Below are 22585 nucleotides of genomic sequence, written 5' to 3' on the forward strand. Positions count from 1 at the left end.
TTTTTTCAACCTAGTATAACATTAGAATGAAATACTTTCAATTTCAGTGTTTATACAGTAGCTTTCCAGGTTGAAAATTAACCAATAGATGCCACATACCCCAACATCCTAAAGCAAGGGACTATATTAACCATTTGGACCACAATAGATTGTGAATAGGTCATGAAGCAGGTTTAGTGCCATTAGCTCAAGATTCCACACAGGGTTGTGAAGGAGAAATGTATTGGCATTGTAGGTTTGAGGTAAAAATGGATGAAATTGTTTCCTTCTTGAAGCTTTTTCTATTAAACCCCATTGCATTCCATAAACAGCTAGACAAAATCTCTCATGAATAGCACATTGGTGTCTCTCATGAATAGCACATTGGTATTTTCTGTGAGTAGCTCTGCTCCTAAAGTCTTATCATCCTAGGAATCAATTTCCACAGGAGAATTACAATTATCTGTAGTCATATGCAGATTCTAATAGTCAATATTATTTTCTGATAAAATTCAGGTTTCAGTTAAAATATTACCTATGCACCAGGTTTCATGTCAACATAACATATATAAAAACCAACACACCATACTCAAATTTTCTTAAAAGCCGAAACACTGAGGACAAGGAATTGCTTAGCCCTGAACGTGTGGCAGGACTGCAACTTAAAAACTTTACACTCAGGCTGTGCACATTATATATGCAGGGTAAACACATTCACAAGGAGTCAATATAGAGTAAAGAATCAAAAAGTTCTAAGTCACTGATCTTCTTTTGCCAGAAAAAGCAACAGCAGAACATTAAAGGCAGCTTACAACGTAACAGGGAGATTGGGCTGCACTGAAATGACCAAATTTCTAACATCCAAATTCTAACATTGAGTTCCAAATCACCAGTAAGTAATGAGTGCCAGAATGACATTTTAATCTACATGAAATAAATTTTAAATCAATCAATTAATTTTAATTAAATTAATTTTACATGAAAAATGATTTTACATATCATATTATGAAAAATGAAAAAGAATTATAATTTCTACTAGAGATGAGAATGTACAGAAGTAATATTTGTGGGGCCTGCTGCTGTGGTATAGCAGGTTAAACCACTGCCTGCAATGTCATATCCCATATGGTGATGGTTCAATTCCCAGCTGCTTCACTTCCAATTCGGGTCCCTGCTAATATGCCTGGAAAGGCAGTAGAATATAGCCCAATGCTTGGGCCCTGGTATCCACATGGGAGATACGGATGAAGCTCCTGGCTTTGGCCTGGCCCAATCGTGGCCTTGTACCTATGTGGGGAGTGAACTAGCAGATGGAAAATCTCTCTACCTCTTTCTCTCTCTAACTCTGCCTTTCAAATAAAATGAATAAATCTTTAAGAAAAATAAGTAATATTTTTTTACAGACTAGTGAGGTGGTTGCATCTTGGTACAATGTTTTTGGAAGTAAATTTTACAATAATTGTCAAAAGTTTAAATAATGGGCATATCTGGACAGAAACCAAGGTGCCAGCTGAGTAAGAGGATCTGACAAACTCATACATCCCTGTAGAAACATGACAAGTCACCTTCTCCACAGCTCTGTAAGTCAGTTGAGAGGCCACAGTGCCTTGTGTTGCTATAATTACAAGAAAAATCACATTGAAGAGAGCAAGAAGGAAGGAGTTTGCTTTGTCATCCCTCCTCCAGGTCTGAAGTGTATGGCATAGAGAGATACCTTCTGCTTGGGAGAGGGATAGCAAACAACCACAATGCCAGGCCTATTGCAGAAAAATTCAGTCAAATTGAGGCCCCCAGCTTCTGCCCAAAGACCCATACCTATGGAGAGAGTATTGGCACTTTCATTGACACGTGGCCTCCAGATTCCCTCCCCCAAACAGTGGCAACAAGTGGAACTCCAGCTGCATAGAGAGGCCATGAGAGTGAGATCAGGATCACTCCGTGGAGGTCAGAACCAAACTTACCATGCTGGGACTGGCACCTGATAAAGCCTAGAGAACTCTGCTCCTTGACTGTGCACTCAGAATGAGAGCACCAGAGAAGCACCAGTGCTCTCAAGGGAGAGAGTAAAAGCAAGTGTTAGACTCATTTTAGCATATGTCACTGCTAGACTCAGGTAGGCTTGGCAGATACTCCTGGGAGTTTATGGAGGCTTATGCTTGTGGGACCCAGGTGTGACCAGCATAAAGAGACTCTTGATGGACAGAGGGCTGCCTTTATTGCTTTCCTACAAACTTGTGCATAGAACAAGTGGCAATGGAACTGTGCCTTTGAACTCAGTGCAAGACTCAGTAAATCCCAATGCTGGGTACATCCTAATGGCTTCCATTTCTAGGCAAATGCCTATCTTTGGATCTTTGCCCAGTATCGGGCAGAGACCTGAACCTTGGTGGAATAGATTTGTTTTGGAAAGTATTACCAGCAGCTTCTCATGGGTCTAGTGTGCACAGGGCCAGATGACTGTGGAACTTGAATGGGATCTACTCAGGGTCTACCTGAGTGGCTGAAAGACTGCCTCTATTACCCCACCTACAACCTTGGCAAACAGCAAGGAATCATAGACTCAGCTGAATTGAGATTTACTTCCAGGCTGATAAAACCCAGCTTTGAGCAGATCCTAATGGTATCTGTCCACAGTCCAGGACCTGCAGACAGAGCTTCCAGATTTGCTTCAATATCCATCAGAGTTCTGTGGTCCCTGTTGAGCAATCTAATACCCCAGTCAACATAGCCAGTGGCTGATTGATGCAGCATCAGGCAATGAACCTATCTTATTGGCAGACAGAGCATAGGAAGGAGAGCATTGTTCATATATACAGACTGAACTGGACTAGTGAGATGTAAGTTCCAGATGTGATAGAGCATCATAGCATTTGTGGACATAGGATGGAGTCTGAAACTACCAAAGGCCCAGGAATAGGCACGTAGGGATATACTACTCTTTTTTAGGCACTTCGTGACTATACTGAATAACACATCAATTGAAGTTTTGAGACATATGAGTTTGGGGAATATTGTAGTATTGAATCAGTAAAAACATATCAACAGGTGACTTAGGGCAAACCTCAAATTATGATACTGTCTAGATTTAAAATAGAGAAAATTCATGGGCTCAAAGAAAAGCTTGTTTAAAATTTCAAGAAGGATACCAACAAATTAAACCAGATTCCTATAACTCATCCTTCAGTGCTCAGACAACATTGTATACAAACAAGTATGAAGAATTTCCAGGGAACCATTACATCACCTAAAGAGCAAAATAAGCTGCCAAAAATTAACCACATAGTAATTGAAATCTCCAAGTGCATGGATTACTATCTCAGAATAGCTACCTTAAGGAAACTCAATGAAGTTCAATATTCTAGATATGGAACAAATCCTTCCACTGAAAAGTACACTAAGTGAGATTTAAAATGTGATAGAAAGCATAAAGAACAAAAGAGATTGGGCCGGCAGCATGGCGCAGTAGGTTAATCCTCCACTTGTGGCACCAGCATCCTGTATGGGCACCAGTTCTAGTCCCGGCTGTTCCACTTCCAATCCAGCTCTCTGCTATGGCCTGCGAAAGCAGTGGAGGATGGCCCAAGTCCTTGGGCCCCTGCACCCACGTGGGAGACCCGGAAAAAGCTCATGCGTACTGGCTTTGGACTGGCATAGCTCTGGCCGTTGTAGCCAACTGGGAAGTGAACCCAGTGGATGGAAGACCTCTCTGTCTCTACCTTTCTCTGTAACTGTCTTTCAAATAAATAAAATAAAATCTTAAAAAAAAAGATTAAAAGAGATCTATCAGAAGAAAGAATCAGTGAGACTAAAGGCAGTCTATTTGAAAATACATAGCTGGAGAAAAAACAAAACAAAACAAAACAAGGGGAATGAAGAAAGAGTATAGAAAATGTGGAATAGTATGAAAAGAGCAAATATTCAACTTACTGAGATTCAAACGGGACTTGAGAATATCAAAGGAATATGTAGAATATTCAAAAAGATAATGACCCCAACTTCCAAAAATCTAAAGAAAGATACAATTTTCCAACTACAGAAAGGTCAAACGTCATTAGTTAGATCCAACCCAAGGAAATCTACCTCAAGACAGATTATAATAAAGCTCTCCAAGGTTAAAAATAGAGAATTCTCCTAACTTATAGAAAAAGAAGCAAATAATACATAACAGTCCAAATAAGCCTGAGTGCAGATTTCTTAGCAGAAACCTTACAGGGTAAGAAGGAAAGAGTTGACACTTTTAGAGTACTGAAGGAAAAATAAAATCCAGCAAAGAATACTGCATCCAGAAAAGCTATTCTAGCATGGGTGGGAATTATCATTATGCTCTTAAATCTGTATATATGAAATGCTGAAATTTGTTCACTTTATATAAATGATTTTTAAAAGATAAAAGACAGTACATGGAACATTTTCTAGGATAAATCATATTGTAGATCACAAAACAAGTCTCAACACATTTGAAAGAATAGAAATCATATTGAGTATCATTTCTAATGTTAATGCAATAAAACTAGAAATGAATAGCTAGTAAAACTTTGGAAAGCAAACAAATGCACGGAAATGAAACAACTGACTCCTGAAAAATCAATGGACCGAGGAAGAAATTTAAAAATTTTCTTGAAGTGAAAATGGAAACACAATGTATAAAAACCTATGGAATAGGCCAGCACCGTGGCTCACTTGGCTAATCCTCCGCCTGAGGTGCTGGCACCCCAGGTTCTAGTCCCGGTTGGGCTGCAGGATTCTGCCCTGGTTGCTCCTCTTCCAATCCAGCTCTCTGCTGTGGCCTGGGAGTGCAGTGGAGGATGGCCCAGGTCCTTGGGCCCTGCACCCGCATGGGAGACCAGGAGAAGCACCTGGCTTCTGGCTTCGGATTGGCGCATCATGCTGGCTGCAGCATGCCAGCCATAGCAACCATTTGGGGGGTGAACTAATGGAAAAGGAAGACCTTTCTCTCTGTCTGTCTGTCTCTCTCTCTCTCCCTCACTGTCCAACTCTGCCTGTCAAAAATAAATAAATGAATAAAAAAAAGAAAAAAAACACTATGGAATATAGCAAAAACACTACTAAAGGCGAAGATTATAGGAATCAATGCCTGTATGAAAGGCTCAGAAAGATATCAGATAAAAAACTTATCACTGTATCTCAAAGAACCCACCTTGCCTAAAAACTAATCAGGAGATATCAGGATGGTAGAATATGGAGGGAGCTTACTGCTATAGGCTAAGGAAGTTAGTTTTAAAAAAATGGAGAGAGTGCAATCTCAGGGAAGATTTCAGGAGATAATTGCAGTGGAAATTCTGTGGACAGAAGAGGAATGCTGTGGATCTAATGGAGGGCGTGGATGTGCAACTTGAGCACAGATATAACACAGTACCCCAGCAGCCGAGAGCCTGAGTGCCAACTTTGGAGAGTGAGGTGAGACCACACTACAGAAGCCCATGCCATCGATGATTCAGGGTGAGCGTCATGTGATTCTGGCCAGGAGCCTGTGGAGGACAGAGTACCTGACAACCTAGAGGGAAAAAGGGGATATATTTCTCTATACCCTACCAACAACAGCACCCTAACAGCTGAGAGAAGGCAAGCATCATTTTGGAATACACAACAGCTGTGCCAGCTTGTGTCCATGTGCCCATCCAACTAGCTGAGAGGAGACGCTTCAGTCTGGCTGGGAGGATTGACGAGGCTGGGCACCCATGTAGAACTGTTAAGTGCCCCCAACCTCCCAACACATCACATGCTCTAGGACTCAAATTGCCTAGGCAGAGCATTCACAGGCATATGGCTCTGAGAGTGCCTCCACCTCTCTGTGGATAGGACAGACTCACAAGGTGGAGAAGATCTTTGGGACCCCATGACTATGGGAGACTTGTGTGCTGACATTATGGGAACACTATTACTGCATGGGAGAGCACAGGGTGTAGCTGGGTCTCTGGACAAAATCATAGTGAGAGACACCACACACTTATAGCATCTTGATTGCCTGGGCTGGGTCACTGCAACAGGATCTGTGCTGACACTGAGGACTGAACAGATCCTTTGATTCTCACAGCAGTGCAGAGGAGTATTGCACCCACTGTGGGCTAACACCCAGGGATTGATCACCTTGGAAAAGATTAGGTGAGGGTGTGACTATGCTAACAGAACTTGTCAGACTCTACCTCTGACAAAAAAGAGGACATCTACCAGTCCAATTTGGGTGTCACACTGGATACTTGTCCCATCCTGGAGCACCGATCAGAGCTCTCTGACCACCTCTAGATATTAACTGAAAGATTAGACAATCCAGTAAGCCACAGAGGCATAGTCTAAAGATAAAAGCCAACAGAGGAAAAAAAAAACCGCAAATATCTCCACAAATGGCCTACAAATAAATGTAGACACTCAAGAAACTAGAATAAAGAAGACAACGTGATAGCCCCAAAGGAACACAACAGCACTTCAATATTAGAAAATGAGATGAAGAGATTGATGAAATATATGAAATGGAATTCAAAAGATTAATCATATGATTACTGAGAATCAATCAGAAGAAAATCATGAACTAAGGAAATCCATACATGACATGAATGAAAAGTTTCCCATGAAATTGAGGTTTTAAAGAAAAATCAAAATGAAATATTAGAAATGAAGAATTCAATAGAACAAACAAAAATGTGGTGGAAAGCTTTAACAACAGACTTGGTGAGGCAGAAGAATGAATATCTGAGCTAGAGGATGGATCTTTGAAAATTTTACAGTCAGACCAAAAAAGAAAAAATTAGAAAAATTAAAAACAATATTTGCAATTTATGGGATACTCTCAAATGACCCAACATACAGGTTTTATGAGTTCCTGAACACATGGAAAGAGAGAATGGATTAGAAGGCCTATTTAGTGAAATAATTACATGCAGGGATAGTTAAACCTTCACAAATCAATAAATGTGATACATCACATTAACAAACTATCAAAATACAATTGATTATCTAATAGATGTAGACTAGCATTTGATAAAATAAAACATCCTTTCATGATGAAAACCTTAAGCAAATTGGGTATAGAAGGAACAGTTCTCGGTACAATCAAGGCAGTCTATCAAAAACCCACAGGCAATGTGGCCGGCACTATGGCATAGCAGGTAAGGCCGCCGTCTGCAGAGCCAGAATCCCATATGGCTGCCGGTTTGAGTCCTGGCTGCCCACTTCCAATCCAGCTCTCTGCTGTGGCTGGGAAAACAGCGGAAGATGGCCCAAGTCCTTGGGCCCGTGCACCCACATGGGGGACCTGGAGAAAGCTCGGCACATCTGGCCTTTGTGGCCAGCTAGGGAGTGAACCAATGGAAGGAAGACCCCTATTTCTCTCTCTATCTCCTTTTCACTGTGTATAACTCTGGCATTCAAATAAATAAATACATCTTAAAAAAAAAAACACAGCCAGCATATTATTGAATAGGGAAAAGTTGAAAGCTTTCCCACTAAGATCTAGAACCCAACAAGGATGCCCAATATCACCTCTACTGTTAAATATAGTTTGGAAGTTTTAGCCAGAGTGATTGGTCAAGAAAAATAGTCAAACTATCTGTATTGGAGATGACATAATTCTATATATAGGAAATCCACTACGAAACTATTGGAACTCATGAAAGAATTTGGTAAAGTGGCAGGATACATAAAAAACACACAAAAATCAACAGCCTTTGTATAGACAGACAATGCCATGGCTGAGAAAGAACATCTAAAATGAATTCCATTCGCAATAGCTACAAAAAATTTAAAGACCTTGGAATAAATTTAACTAAGGATGTTAAAGTTCTCTATAATGAAAATTACCAAACATTAACGAATGAAATAGAGGAAGACAAAAAAAATCAAAGAATCAGTATAATTAAAATGTCCTTACTAACAAAAGCAAGTTACAGATTCAATGCGATCCCAATCAAAATACCAAGGATATTGTTCAAAGATCTAGAAAAAATGTTGCTAAAATTCATATGGCCACACAAGAGAACCTGAATAGCTAAAGCAATCTTATACAACAAAATCAAATCCAGAGGCATCATGATATCAGATTTCAAGACAGACGACCAGGCAGTTATAATCAAAATAGCCTGGTATGGACAAAAAGCAAGGCCGTAGACAAATGGAACAAAATAGAAACTCTAGAAATCAGCCCACACATCTACAACTAACATCTTTAGCTAAAGATCCAAAATCAATCCCTGGAGGAAGGACAGTCTCTTCAACACATTGTATTGGGAAAACTGTATCTCCATGTGCAGAAGTATGAAACTGGACCCCTACCTTACAGCTTACACAAAAACCCACTCAAAATGAATCAAATACCTAAATCTATGACCCAATACCATCAAATTAATAGAGAATGCTGGGGAAGCCCTGCAAGACATTGGCATAGACAAAGACTTCTTATAAAATACCCCAGAAGCACAGGTAATTAAGCAAAGATTGACAAATTGGATTACTTCAAGCTGAGAAACTTCTGCATTGCAAAAGAAACATGCAGCAAAGTGAAGATGGAGAAAACATTGGCAAAGTATGCGACTGATTAAAGATTAATATCCAGAATCTATAAAGAGCTCAAGGTACTAAACAACAACAAAACAAACAATCCAGTTAAGAAATGGGCAAAGGACTTGAACAGGCATTTTTGAAAAGAGGAAATTCAAATTAGCAACAGTCAAATGAAAAAATGCTCAGGATCACTAGCCATCAGTGAAATGCAAATCAGTATCACAATGAGGGTTCACCTCATGCCAGTGAGAATGGCTTTCATACAGAAATAAACAAACAATAAATTCTGGTAAGGATGTGCAGAAAAAGCCACCCTAATCCACTTTTTGTGGGAATGTAGACTAGTTTAGCCTCTGTGGTAGACATTATGGAGATTCCTCAGATATCTGTATATAAACATACCATATAACCCAGCCATCCCACTCCTGGTAATTTACCCAAAGGAAATTAAATCTGCATATGAAAGAGTTATCTGTACCTCCAAAGTTCATTTCAGCCCAATTCTCATTAGCTAAAATATGGAATCAACCCGAAGGTTCAAAAACTGAAGACTAGATAAAAGGAATTATGAGATATGTACACTATAGAATACTACACAGTGGTAACAAATGACATTTGCAACAAAATGAATGCAACTGGAAGCTATTATATTTAGTGAAAATAGCCAGTCCCAAAAAGACAAATATAGTATGTTCTCACTGCTTTGTGGTAACTAATAGAATACCCAAAATGTAATCTATAGAAGTGAAATCGACACCTTGAAATGCAATGAATTTGAACAACCCTTGTGTATTTTTATATACTGTTTTGTGAACTATTTAGTGTAGGGAAAATCTTATAAATATGAAGTTAACTGAAAATAGATCTTTGTGAAAAATACCAATGGGAATAGAAGAGTGAGGAGGAAGAAGGATGGGAGTGAAGGTGGGAGGCAAGGTAAGGTGGGAAGAATCACTATATTCCTAAATATGTATATATGAAACACATGAAATTTATATGCTTTAAATAAAAGTTCCCTAGGGGGAAAAAAAAAACAAGAACTAATCAAACCCTAATTTGGTAGAAGAAAAGAAATAATAAAGCTCAGAGCACAAATAATTGAAAGAGAGACTATAAACCAACACAGTAATCAATGAAATGAAGAAATTTTTTTAAAAGATAAATGTGATATACTACTAGCCTGGATAACCTAGAGAAAAAGAGATAACACAAATACATTGGATCAGATATGACAATGCAGACATCATTACTCACACCATAGAAATACAATGGATTGGTAGAGATTACTATGGACAATTATAAGGCAACAAATTTGATAATATAGAATAAACATACAAATTCTTGGACACATGCCCTTCACCAAGGTTTAATATTGAGGAAATAAAATGCCTAAACAGAACAATAATGAGTAGCAAGATTGAATTAGTAATATAAACTTTCTCGGCAAAGAAAAATTCATGATCATGGATTTTGGGGAAATCCAAGATGGCTGAAGATGGCTGAAATGAAATTCCTGTGCTTTCCTCCAGAACAACAAAGGAAAGACTACATTTCCAAGACATTAACTAAAGAAAAAATTCAGTAAATATATATATATATATTATAATATAATTATATCTGTGTGTGTAACAGAGGACAAATCTTACCACTACCATCTTAGCACATCTTTTTACAGCACATTTGTGGATCACTGAAAAAAAATGCACTTTCAATAAAATATGACTTCATTCTCCTCATTCTCAGACTTTATATCTATCAGGGCTTAAATGATGCCAGGTATATTGAATTTCACCTTAGAGTTTGGTGAAAGTAATACAATATGCTTTTTAAATAAATCCAATGTTTTTGGTTAAACTGAAATATATGAATTCAGAAGTACTTGCTCTAAATTCTTTTTCCAGATACATCTCCAAAATCCTACCCTATATAAAAATTTTACCTTCTCTAAATCTCAGTAATTCATTTGCAGGCTTTAAGAAGATCTACATTTGGTAAATATCATTCCCAGTAGGGTTTGTTATCCTTCAAGGTATTCTGGAGGTGCGATTAGTTAAAAACTCATTGTATTGTTAATTAATAGATTGTTAAACATCCTGAAATTAATTCTTTTGACTATAATCTCACAATCCCTTTTCTAATAGTTTTTGACTGGGTATTGAAAGAGTAGATCTTTGCTTAGAAGGAAGACAATATTCTTAATACGTTCTAAGATGTGATTAAAGGTATCCATGTGGCAAAAGTCATTCTGAGGAGGAAGCTGAGTTTTTCATTCGAGTATATTTTGGATCATCTTGAAATTATAAAGGAGGAAAAAATAAGAAAGTTTTCAGATACGTTCTCAGCAAATTTCCCAAAGACATTTTAAAGACTTTTTTTAAAGAAATGTATTTCATGCTCATGTTAATTTTTCAATAAGGATTACTGCTTGCTTAGAATTTAATTATCTCTTTGAGGTAAGAACATATTTTAGTAAGCTAAAGAATAGCTTACTAATGCTTGTTTGTTCCTAGGAATTGTTAATGTAAGAAAACAAATAAGGTAACTATGAAAGTGTCTTGTCTGCATTATTGTAGAGAAAAGCAGCAAATTAGTATTAATTCTTTTTGAATGGGTTGTATAAGTTACAGGAAAATTGAAATTACACATTTGAAAATAACATTTTAACTTTGCAACATTACTGCCTTTAGAAACATGAAGAGCAAAGCAGGGCGAAAGTTGCCTCAGAGGTAACTTAAATATGACTTACATGTTACTGGCTTGCCAAGTTGAAATAGGCTGATTTCTGCAGCATGGATGCTTAAAAGGAAAGCCTTTATTTGGCAATCACTCTTTCCTCCATATAATCATGGATGTTAAATATGTACTTTTTGCAATTGTCCATTTAATTACTGACTCATTTTAAAAAGCAATTAGAAACAAAAGGGAATCTAAAAAAAATTTATTTTATCATGGACATTTGATCCAATAAATCTTTTTTTAAAGTTTTTTTTTTTTTTTTTTTTTTTTTTTTTTTTTTTTGAGTGGAGTTAAGAGACAGTGAGAGGGAGAGACGGAAAGGTCTTCCTTCCATTGGTTCACTCTCCAAATGGCCGCAATGGCCGATCCGAAGTCAGGAGCTAGGTGCTTCTTCCTGGTCTCCCATATGACTGCAGGGGCCCAAGCACTTGGGCCATCTTCTACTGCTTTCCCAGGCCACAGCAGAGAACTTTACTGGAAGTGGAACATCTGGGACACGAACCGGCACCCATATGGTATATGGCGCTGCAGGTGGAGGATTGACATACTGCGTCACGGTGCCGGCCCCGAATAAATCTTTATAACCTTAAAATTTTAACTCTCATATCATGTCCATTGAGTTAGAGATTTTCCCCTTGGTTTCCAGTGCAGAAGTTTTTATAGTAAGATCAATTTGCTTAGTTCCAGTATATGAACCAGTCAAAATATTATTAGTACCAGTTACCTAAGGTGCTCTCTAAGCTATTTTATTTCAAAAATAATTTATGAATCTCTAGAAAAAAAAGAAATTTTGCTCTATATTAATGGTTTCTTTGGCTTTTAGCCAAGGATGAATTTGTGTAATTTAGGCAAAAAAAGAGCAAGTTTGATGGAATGCCCTAGTAATATTGGTTTTTGGTGCTTACAATTGGAGAGAAAGGTACGCGCTTCACATTCTTCCCTGTAAACCAAGAACATTTTATTTCAAAATTTAATTTTTTCTATGTTAATAGAATTTTATGGTAATACCTTTTGATTGGCTAGAAGTTAATTTCATCCAAGCTATAATACTCTCTATGACTCATTCACAGGGGACAGAGAGTACAAAGAGGGAGAGCACATTTCAGTACAGTGGTTCTTAAAAAAGAATGATATTAGACCCTAGAGATCACTTTGTAGATTTTAGGGGACAATTTTGAGTCATGAGAATTATGAAGAGTGGACTCTACTGACATTTAGTAATAATAGGCATGAATGCAAAGAAGAAGAATCACAGAAAACTGTTCTTTGCCTTGTATAACTTTTGAAAATCCTGTTTGACAGTCACTATATTATCTAGGATAAATAATGATCTGAGCCTAGGAAACTATATGAGCTGAGAAACATGATAGCATTTTCAATTTTATTAATTTTAATAAAAACTGAAAATTTCAATGCAGCTGGCACATAAATTAAAGGAATGATTGTCATGATAGTATATAGTATTTTGTTTAGAATTTTATTGAGACCTGACATCATTCAGAAAATTATACAGTATTTGAATTGGTAGTTCACAATTCCTTAACTGGTAAGAAGTTTTAGCTGTCAATTTTGTAATGATGTTTTATGCAGGTATAGCACTAACCTGCTTCAATGTATCATTGATTAAAGTTGAGATCAAGTATCTATGTATTGAAATGTGTACCATTTTATAATATATTTTAAATTCATCTTCAAGTTAGGTAGGGAGAATTATATTGAATTGTTTTTTAGTTATTTCAAAGAGAGAGAGAAAGCAAGCTCCTACTCACTAGATTATTCCCCAAATGCCAGGCTGAGCTAGGCTTAATCTGGGAACTAGGGATTCCATCCAGGCCTCCTAAGTGAATGTTAGAGATTCAGCTACTTGAGCCATCCCCTTTTATGTCCCATGGTTCACATTAGCACATTAGCAGGAAACTTTAATCAGGAGTAGAGCCAGAATCCTACCCTAAGTACTAGAATGCAGATTTCTTATCTGCATCTTAACTACCTGTACTTAAATTGAATTTTTAATTATCCACAAATGTTATATTAAATATGAAATAAATTTCATTATATTAAATGACAAATGTGGGTGGGAATTGGGTATAGTATTTAAGATGCTGCTTAGGACACCCACTTCCAATATTGGAGTGCCTGAGTTTTAAGTACTGACTATGCTTCCAAATCAAGCTCCCTGCTGGTGCATACCCTGGGAGGCAGCAGGCAATGGCACAAGTAATTGGATCCCTGCCATCCATGTGGAAAGCTCAGGTTGAGTTCTAAGTTCTTAACTTGGCCTAGCCTAACCCTAGCTGTTGTTAACATTTAGGGAGTGAATCAGCAAATGGAAGAGCTTTCTTTGTCTGTCTACCTTTATCTTTCAAATAAAATTAAAATAAATAAATAACATAAATAAAAATTAAGCTTATATTCAACATCATTACTATTTTTTTCATTGCTCTTTACTCCAGTTGTTCTGATTCAATGTTTTTCCAGAAAAAAATTCTCCTGCCTAGGGATCCCATTGCATGCTTTGTTTCCTTGGCCTACAATGTTATTCCACAGTTATCTGCATGACTTGCTGCATTAGCTTCTGAGTTATTTTCTCCAATATAAAATTCCTTGGATAAAATTTTTCCTGGCCATTCCGTTTAAAATTAAACATCTACTTCAGCTTTCATCAACTTCAGCACTCGCTATCTCCTTCATTTATTATTCCTCCATGGAGATAATCATCAGTATATAAAATATCTTCAAGAAGTAGATGGATTTTCTGCATTAAAATAATCAATTTAATTTTCCCCAAAACTTTTTTGAATTTCCCTAGTACTATCATCTACACTAAAATGTAAGGATCACAAAGGCAACGACTTATCACTTTTATTTATTTATATATTCTCTATAACCTAGTACAATGTCTGGAGTTTAGTAGGTGCTCAAAAATATTTATCAAATAAATGATTGAATACTGTACTTTTTTAAAAATAAAGAACTGCATAGAGATCGACTGAAGTATGACCTCCCTATTCTGTAAACAATTCTAGTAGAAAATACTTTTGAAATCACTGATGCATACACATGTATTTGATGCATAATGTAAACCAAACCAAAATGAAACCCATCCCTCAGTAATGTCTTATAAAACAAAGGTTGAGGGCCAGCACTGTGGCGTAGTGGGTAAACCTGCTGCCTGCAGTGCTGGCATCCCATATGGGCGCCTGTTAAAATCCTGGCTACTCCACTTTCAATCCAGCTCTCTGCTATGGCCTGAGAAAGCAGCGGAAGATGGCTCAGGTCTTTGGGACCCTGCACCCGCATGGGAGAACCAGAAGAATCTCCTGGCTCCTGGCTTCAGATCAGCGCAGTTCCAGCCATTGCAGCCAACTGGGAAATGAACCAGCACATGGAAGAGGAAGACCCACCCCCCACCTCTCCTTGTCTCTGTGTATAACTCTGACTTTCAAATAAATAAATAGATATTTATTTAAAAAAGAGAGATGTACAAAATTGTTTTATATCTATTTTTCCTGTGAATGTAAAAATCTTGAAATGTATATAAGATAGAGAATTATTTTTTTTTCTTTTTTTTTTAAACTTTTATTTAATGCATATAAATTTCCAAAGTACGACTTATGGATTACAATGGCTTTCCCCCCGTACCGTCCCTCCCACCCACAACCCTCCCCTTTCCCACTCCCTCTCCCCTTCCATTCACATCAAGATAGAGAATTATTATCTTCACTTAACAGAGAAACAGAGTTACAGAAAATTATGTAACTGAGTTACAAGAAATAAGTGATTAGGCAGAGGACTTGTGTCTTTTCATTTCTGGTCATTTTAGTTTCCCCTATTAGTCTGTATGAGAGCAATTTTTTTTTGTTAGGGTTTTTTTTTTAACTTTTATTTAATGAATATAAATTTCCAAAGTACAGAATATGGATAACAATGGCTTCCCCCCCATAACGTCCCTCCCACCCGCAACCCTCCCCTTATCCACTCCCTCTCCCCTTCCATTCACATCAAGATTCATTTTCGTTTCTCTTTATATACAGAAGATCAGTTTAGCATACATAAAGTAAAGATTTCAACAGTTTGCTCCCACACAGAAACATAAAGTGAAAAATACTGTTTGAGTACTTGTTATAGCATTAAATCTCAATGTACAGCACACTAAGGACAAAGATCCTACATGAGGAGTAAGTGCACAGTGACTCCTGTTGTTGACTTAACAAATTGACACTCTTGTTTATGGCATCAGTAATCACCCTAGGCTCTTGTCATGAGCTGCCAAGGCTATGGAAGCCACCTGAGTTCACTGACTCTGATCATATTTAGACAAGGTCATGGTCAAAGTGGAAGTTCTCTCCTCCCTTCAGAGAAAGGTACCTCCTTCTTTTTTTTTTTTAACTTTTATTTAATGAATATAAATTTCCAAAGTACAGCTTATGGATTACAATGGCTTCCCCCCAATAACATCCCTCCCACCCACCACCCTCCCCTTTCCCACTCCCTCTCCCCTTCCATTCACATGAGGATGCATTTTCGATTCTCTTTATATACAGAAGATCAGTTTAGCATACATTAAGTAAAGATTTCAACAGTTTGCTCCCACACAGAAACATAAAGTGAAAAATAATAGATGATTTTTTAAATGATGATGAAATCAGATCAGACCTATTGTCATGTTTAATCCCAGTGAGAGTCAAGTTGGGAATTGATAATTTCTTTCTTTTTTTTTTTACAGAAGATCAGTTTAGTATACATTAAGTAAAGATTTCAACAGTTTGCACCCCCATAGAAACAGAAAGTGAAATATACTGTTTGGGTACTCGTTATAGCATTAAGTCTCAATGTACAGCACATTAAGGACAGAGATCCTACATGAGGAGTAAGTGCACAGTGACTCCTGTTGTTGACTTTACGAATTGACACTCCTGTTTATGGCATCAGTAATCTCCCTATGCACCAGTGATGCGTTTCCAAGGCTATGGAAGCCCCTTGAGTTCTCCGACTCTTATCTTGTTCAGACAAGGTCATAGTCAAAATGGAGGTTCTCTCCTCCCTTCAGAGAAAGTTACCTCCTTCTTTGAAGACCTGTTCTTTCCACTGGGATCTCACTCACAGAGATTTTTATTTTTTTTATTTATTTTTTATTTTTTATTTTTTTTTTTTGCCAGAGTGTCTTGGCTTTCCATGCCTGAAATACTCTCATGGACTTTTCAGCCGGATCCGAATGCCTTTAGGGCTGATTCTGAGGCCAGAGTGCTGTTTAGGACATCCACCATTCTATGAGTCTGCTGAGTATCTTGCTTCCCATGTTGGATCACTCTCCCCTTTATTTATTCTATCTGTTAGTATTAGCAGGTACTAGACTTGTTTATGTGCTCCCTTTGGCTCTTGATTTTGTGCACACAGGCTTTCTACAGCCAATCATTTATCATATTCCATTGGCTAGGCAACCCATTATTAATTCTGCCAAACTATCTACTTGACTTTTTTTTTAATTTGAAATTTAAAAAAAATCTCTAATTGGTTTGACACAGTTTATGTTTTTATGTCTTTCTCATTAGAACTACATGTGCATAATTTACAGAATATACTCATAGCATTAGTGGAACTAGAAAAGACAAATACCAGATCTCCTTCATGTTTTTTAAACTTTTTCACTCTTGTGATATCTTTTGGTATAGGAGCTCAATAAATAAATTCTGTGACAGATGACTGCATTTCAAATGAATATATATACATCATAATAGGTAACTATTCTTTCCCCACTTCTACAGGCATTGGTAAAATGTGTAGAATACATTGTTAATTTAAATTTATAAAAAAGAATTGACGTCCAATACTTATCACCAGATATTTCATTCAAGATTTTAAGTAGATGATGTTATCTTGGAGAAAATTAGAGATCCAGTTGATGACAATGCAATTAATGGGACCAAAAATCTACAAAGTTAACTTGAAAGTGTTTGTTTAGACAGCCTGGAAATGTAACAAACACTTGGGAATAATTTATCTTTGAATACACAATGAATTTTCTGATCATAAATATCTTCCAAAGTAAAATAGCACATATGCATAATGATATTTAATTAATGATAAATCTCATGCTTATGAATTGTGAACTAAATAAATGTTTTCAATATGAATTAAAACAAAAAGCCCCTAAAATTAGCACGAAAAATTAGGATAGAAGAAAGGAATGTCATTGTGTTCTTGGAATTGTGTATACAAATCACATTGAAACTGTTAATAACTAATTAAAAGTAAAATAAAATAAAATTAAATGAACAAACATCATTTGGATAATACATTCTCTCTAGCAGACAATATAAAAGCACAAAATAACAATGATTGTATGCCAACTCAATTTCTTCCTTATTTTTCTGAGGCTAATATTAGAGTCAGATACACGCTCAATTTTGTCAGTTGCCTATGTGAATATTTTTAAAAAATATTTATTTGAAAGGCGGAGTTAAAGAGGCAGAGGTGTGGGGGAGTCTTCCATCTGCAGGTTCACTCCCCAAATGACCACAATGGCTGGAGCTGAGCAGATCTGAAGCCAGGAGCCTGGAACTTCTTCCATGTCTCCCATGCTGGTGCAGGGACACAAGGACTTGGCCATCTTCCACTGCTTTCCAAAGCCATAACAGGGAACTGGATTGGAAGCAGAGCAGCCAGGGCACAAACCAGTGTCCATATGGGATGCTGCCACTGCAGGTGGCAGCTTTACCTGCTATGCCACAGTGCTGTCCCCAACGTATGTGAATATTAATATGGGAGAGGACAGTTCTATTTTACTGTCTGGGGAATGCTTGAACCACATGTTTATTAATAAGCAAGGTGAAACAATGAAAAGTATTTTTGTAGGTATTATAAAATTCAGTGATTTTTGGGAAAATGGGGATATTATAGATAAGACATTTTCATTTATGAAAGATAAGGTAGAGTACAGCATCAATATTTAAAATCACCTACATAACCTAAATTAGTCTGGCCTTTGATTATAAAACCAAGGCTGAGTTCTTCATATAAATGTTAAAATCATCACTAATAAAATTGTATATGGTGATACCACACCCGGAAGTCACCATGGATACATGTTGCAAAATAGCAAAATTTTGATTTACATTATCTGATCATGTGTGTGTGTATATAGAAAGGGAGAGGAATAGTTTTTCAAAGGTTCATGGAAATGTATATTATGAAAACACTATGCATGGATTTCAAGTTGCACAAAAATAAATAATGGACAAGACCATACAAAGGGATGTGTTTCAGGCCTCTCTTTTTCTACTGGCATAACTCAATTGAGCTGTAGAAAGGAGCTCCATAGTTTCAGGTCTTGGCTCAAAACAGCCCACTGTCTCTTCTTTCTCTCTTCTGTTTTTTGTTTGTCTGTTTGATTGTTTGGCTTTGTTTTGCTTCCACTATTCTGCTGGAGTTAGACTGCTACCAAGGGACTAAAATACTCATTGTCAAATTAGTATCCCTGGGTAATATCTGATGCCTGTGACCTAACAAAAATCTATTTTCCTGCTATTCACATAACTACAACACCTTCCCTTTTGTTAATTTATGTAGTATATTTGTCTTCACCCTTTTATTGCCTATCTATATTCCTATATTTTATGTTTTAGGTATATCACTTATCAATAACACATAGTTTGAGTTTTTAAATACAGATTTTATTTTTAAAATATTGACTGATTAATTTATTTGAGAGAGTGACAGGAAGAGAGGAGGAGAGGGAGAGCAAGAGTGTTTCCATCACTGTGAAAATGGCTGTAAGAGCCAGGGCTAGTTCAAGCCAAATCCAGGAGCCAGGAACTCTATCCTAGACTCCCACATGGGTAACAAGGGCCCATGTACTTGGACCACCTTCTGATGCCTTCCCATGTGGATTAGCAAGAAACTGGATTGGAAGCAGAGAAGCCAGGAAAATGGTACTCTGATGTGGGATGCCAGTGACACAGAGGACAGCGTAAACTCTGTGCCAAAATACTGGCCCCAAAATTTTTGCAGTTTTTAAATCGTAGCATTTACTGTTAATGTACTTATGTTTATGATTGACTTGATTTTTAAAATTTTAACAGCTCTAAGAACTTTGAACATGTGAAAATGCCTGTAATACCTCACCACAGTCAAAGTAATAGCAATATCCAGTATCCCAAAGTTTTCTTGCGCTTCTTTTTTTTTTTTTTTTTTTTTTTTGTAGTAAGAACATCTAACAATTAATATGTGATCTACCCCTCCAAGTTTTAGAGAAATACTGTATTGTTAATTACAGGTACAATTTGGTTCCAGAGATCTCTAGTATTTATTCATATAGCATTATTTAAACTTTTTATCCATTTATGCATTATCCATTTATCCATTCTCCTATGTCTTCTTAAACCTCATCAGATCCTATTGTACTATCTGCTTCCATGAGTTTTGCTATTAGAGCTAACTTATGGAAGTGGAATGACACAGTATTTTTCTTTCTATTTTTTGGTAGTGTCACTTACTGTAAAATCCTGCATGTTCATCTATGTTGTAAATAGCATAATTTCTTTTTCTATACTTAATTATTCTCCATTTTATGTATATACTGCACTTTCCTTATCCATTTATATACTCTTGGACACTTGGATTATTTCCATAACATTGCTACTGTGACAAATGCTACATTAAATGTCAAAGAGCTGATACATCTTTGAGATACTGATTTCAATTATTTGGGATCTATTTCAGTTCTTTTGTATATTGAATTCTCTGCTTCTATGAGTTTGTCTATTATAAATGTCTCATATAACTTAAGTCATTGGCTTGTTTCATTTAGCCTAATGCCCTCCAGATTGATCTATTTGTAGTAAATAGAAAGATTTCCTTATTTTTAAATCTTAATATTCCCTTTTTTATATACCATATTTCCTTTATTAGTAGACATGTTCCTTACAAATCTTGACTGTTGTGAATAGTGTTGCAATAAATATGAGAATGCATATATTTCTTTTAAGATTCTGGTATTAATTATTATGGATCTATACCCAGATGTGGAATTGCTGGGTCATAGGATAATTTTTTTTTATTTTTGTCGAATATCTACACTATTCCATACCTGTTGTGTAATTTTACATTCTCATCACCATTATACAAAGTTTTGAATTATTCTGTACCCTTTTTAACACTGATTATTTATCATTTTAAAAATAATAGTCATTTAACAGGTATGAAGTAGCACCTGATTATTAGTTTGCTTTATATTTCCCTGCTGATTAATGACATTCAGCCTCTACTTATATATCTATTGTCTATTTTAATTACTTCTTTGGAGAAATCACTACTCAATTACTTTACACATTATTAAAGTGAGTTATATATTTTTGTTATTGAGTTGTAAAGATTCCTTATACATTTTAGAAATTAATTCCTACTCCCCATGTAGGATCTATGTCCTTAATGTGTTGTACTATACCACTTAACGGTAAAACTACTACTCCAACACTACTCTATACTTTGTGTGTCTGTGTGGGTGCAGTCTGTTGAAATCTTTACTTAGTATATACTAAGTTGATCTTCTGTATATAAAGATAATTGAAAATGAACCTTGATTAAAAATGGGATGGGAGAGGGAGTGAGAGATGGGAAGTTTGCGGGTGGGAGGGAGGTTATTGGGGGAAAAGCCACTATAATCCAAAAGTTATACTTTGGAAATTCATATTTATTAGATAAAAGTTGAAAAAAGTAAAATTAAAACTAATTTTAAAATATATATACAATCCAGCCGGCGCCACAGCTCACTAGGCTAATCCTCTGCCTTGCGGCGCTGGCACACCAGGTTCTAGTCCCGGTCGGGGCGCCGGATTCTGTCCCGGTTGCCCCTCTTCCAGGCCAGCTCTCTGCTGTGGCCAGAGAGTGCAGTGGAGGATGGCCCAAGTGCTTGGGCCCTGCACCCCATGGGAGACCAGGATAAGTACCTGGCTCCTGCCATCGGATCAGCGCGGTGCGCCGGCCGCAGCGCGCCAGCTGCGGCGGCCATTGGAGGGTGAACCAATGGCAAAAGGAAGACCTGTCTCTCTGTCTCTCTGTCTCTCTCTCTGTCACTGTCCACTCTGCCTGTCAAATATATATATATATATGTACAATCCACAAAAATTTGGCTAAATAAAAAAAGCTTTAAACTAAAAAATCAGAAAGAAGAAAGATTAAAATTGATGCCATAGAAATAAAAAGGATCATAAGGGTCTACTATGAAAAATTATAGTATACACCAACAAATTGGATAACCTAGAATAAATTCAGATATATAAACAATCTAAATAATGAAGAAAGCCAAAGGTTGAAATGGTATAGAGAGTATGGATATTTAATGGTATAATCAGTAATCAAAAGCTTTGGTGCAGTGGGTTAAAGCCCCAGCCTGCAGTGCCGGCATCCATATGCACTCCGGTTCTAATCCCGGTTGCTACACGTCCGATCCAGCTCTCTGCTATGATCTGGGAAAGCAGTGAAAAATGGCTCAAGTCCTTGGGCCCCTGCACCTGCTTGGGAAACCTGGAGGAAGCTCCTGGCTCCTGCACCCACATGGGAGACCTGGAGGAAGCTCCTGGCTCCTGGCTCTGGATCAGCTCTGCTCTGACCATTGTGGTCATCTGGGGAGTGAACCAGAAGATGGAAGACCTCTCTCTCTATCTCTGGCTCTACCTCTCTTTGGAACTCTGTATTTCAAGTAAATAAAATAAATATTTAAAAAACAGTTACCTGGCAAAGAAAATCCATAACTTCATTAAAATGAAAAATCATTAGTAAATTTTATGAAATATTTAGAAAAAAAATGACATCAGTGTTTCTCAAACTCTGCCCAAAATTCAAACAGGAGCAAATACTTTCACTTCATTGTAGAATATCGTAGTATTCTGCTACTAAAGTCAGAAAGGGATACTAAAAAAATAAAAGTTAAGGCAATATCCCTATTGAATACATATGTAATCATCACAAGAATCAACTAGCATGATTAAGTGTGATTTATCCCTGGGATGCAAAAATTCACCATACTCTGCTCAATAAATGTAGTAGACTACATTAAGAAAATGTGGACTAAGAATCATATAATCATTTCAAGAGATGCCAAAGAAAGCTTTTGATAAAATTCCCACATACTTTTTTGTAAAAAATAGTCAACATGGAGAAAAATATATTTTGTTTATATATGTAATAGAATTCCATATAATCTAAGGCTACCTGTTGGGAGAATTTTATTTATGCATTCATTTCCTTACTAATTATTGTCTGTTCAGACTTTCTATTTTTTTTTCATTGTTCTGTATTGGTAGGTTGTGCATTTTTAGAAATTTGTCCATTTCATATAGATTATACCCATTTTTAG

At 36.8% G+C, this 22585-nt stretch overlaps 1 pseudogene; it reads left to right on the forward strand.

Annotated features, from left to right (window-relative positions):
* The first annotated feature begins 5323 nt into the window (after positions 1–5323).
* The window catches only part of LOC138847562 (DNA/RNA-binding protein KIN17 pseudogene), a 137288-nt pseudogene continuing 120026 nt past the window's right edge, over positions 5324–22585 (forward strand).

Source organism: Oryctolagus cuniculus, chromosome X (assembly GCF_964237555.1).
Source record: "Oryctolagus cuniculus chromosome X, mOryCun1.1, whole genome shotgun sequence".
Lineage (NCBI taxonomy): Eukaryota > Metazoa > Chordata > Mammalia > Lagomorpha > Leporidae > Oryctolagus > Oryctolagus cuniculus.